Raw genomic sequence first — 4,927 nt, forward strand, 5'->3', positions numbered from 1 at the left:
TCCTTTTCGTCTTGCTGTATCATCCCCGTCCCCTTATTACTTTTTGTATTCATATCAATAACCATGTTGTCGTTAACTGGAACATTTGCCTCCGTATCTTGTTCATTTCGTTCTTTCGTTTGATCGTCATTTTGCGACAGTTTGTTGCCAACGTCCATATTTTTATTAGATTCATTTTTACCTTCCTTCCTAGTTACTGATCTCCCTTTTGAATATTGAAACTTCATATTATGTACTCTATCTGACTTTCCTACGGGATGTGTTTCCGAGGATCCAGTACCCTCCATTATTTGATGTATCAAATTATTGTTTCCTCCATCCCTAATTCTTGTTGACTTTATTATATAACGTTGGCCGCTACTATTTAAAACTTCATTTCTCTCTTGTCGTTTTGAATTCTCATTGACGATAAGATGATTTTCCACCCTCATCCATGCACCAAATTGATTATTTTTTAAGTTTCCTGCACGTACACCTTTTTTTCTTGTACTGCAAGTTTTCTCATTATGTCCTAATATCCCGCAATAGTAATAAACGTAGGGCATATTCTCATATCTAAACTCGACCCATTTTGTTTTGTGACCCAATTTAATCAACTTTCTCTTTGGAAGTATTTTATCAATATTCATCATCGCCTTAACCCGCATGTACTTGCCCTCTCTATTCCCATTTTATGGGAAACATCTGTTGTTCCTCCTAGAGAATATTCGATATTTCATCCCACTTCTCGTGACATACAATGTAAAGGAATACTCCACACTTGGAGCCACAGTTCACATATATTAAACACCGTTGAATTGCTTCTTAATCCTGGTTCCCAAGCTTGTACATTTAGCAGGTACTTGTCGAAAAGCCAAGGGGTACCAAACCAGACTTTACTCATACTTTCTTTGTTTGTAAACACAAACTAAAAGAGATTCTTCTCTATTTTTAAGATTCTTAGTCCGACGGGATAACCCCACACCCTTGGTATGGTGTTTCTTACACCTTGTAAGCTTATTTCTTTATCCACAATAATTTTTATACTATGGTTAGCTAGTGCAGGTATGTGCTTACAATTAGATATTGGAAAACTTTGAAGTAGATCAAACATAACAAATTTCTCTACAAGCATTTGAATACCAAGTACTTCCCTACAAGATCTAAAAATCTAGACCAGATTTAAGATTATACTTAGTTCGAATACAAATCATTATCAAGCCTATTGAATTCAAATATAAGGAAAGTAAAATTTTTCAAATTCAATATCAAGCTCAAGCTTATTGAATTCAAATATAAGTCAAGTAAATTTTTTCAAATTCAATATCAAGATTATGGGCCTTGAATTTAGTTTCCACTGAGAAGAATTAGAGGTTTTATAAAGATTGAAACATTTATTGTATTAAAAAATATTGTGATTGTTGAGATATATCTTTATTGTTTTCATAATGCAAATTTGTTGTCTATAGTTTTTCTACAAAACAATTTTAACATGTCAATGATATATAATAGTAAGCGTTTTGGATCGTCAAAGTCTTAACTTATATATAAGATGGGTATTGCAACTATGTTTAGGCTGAAATGGATGTACAATATTATACAAAATTAGATAAAATTAGTAATGATCATACTCGCAATATTGGATGTGCATTAACAACATTATTATATAAAATTAGAAATGATGATATTCGCTAGAACGCACAAATAACATACATTGAGGATAAATCAAAGTTGATCTAGTAATGTAATCTAATCACGTAATTTATTTTGTCTATTACTGCACCAATCCATATATGTGAAAATTAAATTATGAAATGTATGGATAAGACTCGTAAATGAGTTAAGGCTAAGTTGGAGGTTTTGAGATAAATTTTAGAGTCAATAGAATTTAAGTCGAGCAAGACCAAAACAAAATACTTACGTTCAGTAATGTGTAAAGGTGGCAAATAGGCGGATTGAATTGAATTTGAATAGATGAAATATGGATTGACCTTTAATGAATTGGATTGCAATCCACCACAAATTATATGGGTAGATATGGATTGAACAAAACTAGTTGAAACCCACTTTAAATCCTAAAACCTAAAAACTTTGAACTTCTGTATGCATATCAATTTTTTTTTTTACCCTCCACCCTATCTTCTTAATTTTCTTAAAAAAGATTTCTTACCATCACCCCACCCCCTAACAACTGTAATAGCCTGATTTGTAAAACTTTTACTTTTATGTGATTCAATCATTTTGCCATTCCTCATAGTTGTTGACACGATCCGAACTAGGGATTTAGCGTAATGGGCATCTCAAGTCCACCAGGACCGGGGACCACCCCCGATACCAATCCAACCAGCCAACATATACCCTTAGTCGGATGAATTTCGAACATATAACAAGATAGCGTATTTGAAGATGTAATGACTTTGGGATAAGTCTACTTACAAGACCAACCCAATCAAGTCAATTTGTCTAATAACCAACCAAACCAAAAATGATAACCCAATGTATATATATATATCATAATCATTCCATACCCAAGTCCACAGTTGTCCATACAAATCCTCTAAACTAAACCAAAGAATATCCAGTTGGGACATGCTCCCGACCATAGTGAAAACCAAGTCTATGAAATACCAAAAGTATGAAAAGGAACCCATAACATGAAGTGGATGCCTTTCGAACTATGGAAGCTCACCACTTCAATCCAACAATGACTGTCCCCAAATCCGATCAATGAGCAGGATGAGTAGTATGGTTGGTTCCTACATCACTTGGGGATATAGCGCCCGAAGACAGATTAGTGGGTGAACGCTAGTATGCATTTAGAATAAGGATAAAATAATGCCAACCTTTAAAACCAAGCAGACAATATATATATAATTCATGCAGGGAAAGAAAATCGGGTTTAGCATGTATTTAAAATCATTAACCTGAGTATGTGTACCTTAACCGTCCTAGAACTACCCACAGGCTATATGGGTCTAGTGTTACCCCCTAAACGGGTCACGATGCGTGTAGTCGCAGACAACAGAGATACCATAGCAGCAGGGGATTACCGTGTACCCTTTGCTATCTATGATACTTATATACAAGTAAAATTTAGGGGATTCCCATGTACCCCATAAGTATTATATATGGTGGCTATGACCAATCCTCATATCGATAAATATGAGTTTCGAGTATCTGTCCATTGGACTCACACCTTCATGATTAGCTATCACACCCCATCATTATTGCCCAATTAAAATCATTAGCACACAACCAAACCACCACTTCAATTTATTATTAATCAAGGCTATAAGTAGTGGTATCGCCATACCGACCATAATTTGTAAGCATTGTCCTTAGCCATCCTCTTTAAAGAAGGGACTCCCATGTACCCCACAAGATAATCATTATTAAGTTTTCTTGGGGGATTCCCATGTACCCCATAAGATGATCATTATTAAGTTTGCTTGGGGGATTCCCATGTACCCCACAAGTGTATTTAATTGATCAATAACCATGGCCACCAAGGCCTTACCATTTAACCATTAAAGATCATCAAAACTAGTTAGCGTTCCATTTCCACTTTATACCGTGCAAAGTTTTCAATGAAAGTTCCATAATATAGTAAAAATATTCTCATAGGCATTTTATTAAACATGTTGAGGGCATATAGTTTTCAAAACCAAAATCAAGTACCAATCAACCATTCCCACACAACCACATGTTCAAACCACCATTAAAACATGAATACCATAATTAAAACATGGGAAAACCATAATAAAACCATTTATAACCAAAACCATAACATATATTCAAAACCCAAAACCATACCACAATTATTCCATAAAATCCATACATAAAATAACATGCTTTTAGTCGAAACTAACAATGAAAAGGGAGTAATATGCCTTAAATTATAAAGACAACGGAGAGAAACCACCCTTGTAATCCCTAAATTGATCTTATTAAAGAAACCCTATCCTTCCTTGACCCAAGAGCCTTGAGAGAATTTGAGAGTTTCTAAGTATTTATGATTAGAATAATAGGGTAAATAATGTCCCAAGAGTGTTATAAGTCATGGGGGCTTAAGAGGTTAAGAGGAAAAATGTCTAGATTACTCCCAACTTAAACTGTATAATATTCCCACAGAGGTTACGACCACCTACACAAACCATACCTTAGAGTACGAGTGGTACCCTTATCTCATACTTTAGGTCTCCCCTTGGACCCCAACACTGTCTAATATACGACTACCAAGGACAATAACCATACGACCAATACCCTTAATTCGTACCTTAGGCAAAATAAACTTCTCTAGGTTAAACATGGGACAACATACGATTGGCATCATACCACTAGTACCCTAACATATGACTAGTATGATCCAACTATACCTTAAACAGAAACCAACCAACCTACACTGGTTAACATACGACCAAGACCCACCAAATCATACCCTATCATATGACTTGTACCCCTAGTCGTATGATGTCCAAAAACCAAAAACTCAGGAAATTTCTAAAGATCAAAACCCAGGGTGCTTTAGTTGTACATGTTGGTTTTGGGGTGTGGGGATGGTTGACATAGTTTTCATTTCCTTCGGAAGGGTTTTGGGAAAGTTTAAGGTGTTTAGGGGCTTTAAAAGTCCTATAGTTGACTTTGATCCACATTCGATGTTTTGAATATCGGATGGTGATTTAACAATTTCATTAGATCCAGAATGTTGAATTTGAGTTAGTAGCAGAGTTGGTTTGGGTTTGAAACCTTTATTTTACATTTTGACCCTCCGTTTGGAACCTAGTTTAAATAAGCTTTTAGGGATTTTGGGATTTAATTTATAGAAAATAATTTTTTTCAAAAATTCAACATTGTCATTGAGTCTAAAACGTTGAAATAGCCTAGTAAAATAGTTTGTTTGTATTCATAGTATTTCAAATAAATCCCAAGGGGTCAATTAACAACATTG

Source organism: Capsicum annuum, chromosome 1 (assembly GCF_002878395.1).
Source record: "Capsicum annuum cultivar UCD-10X-F1 chromosome 1, UCD10Xv1.1, whole genome shotgun sequence".
Taxonomy (NCBI): Eukaryota; Viridiplantae; Streptophyta; class Magnoliopsida; order Solanales; family Solanaceae; genus Capsicum; species Capsicum annuum.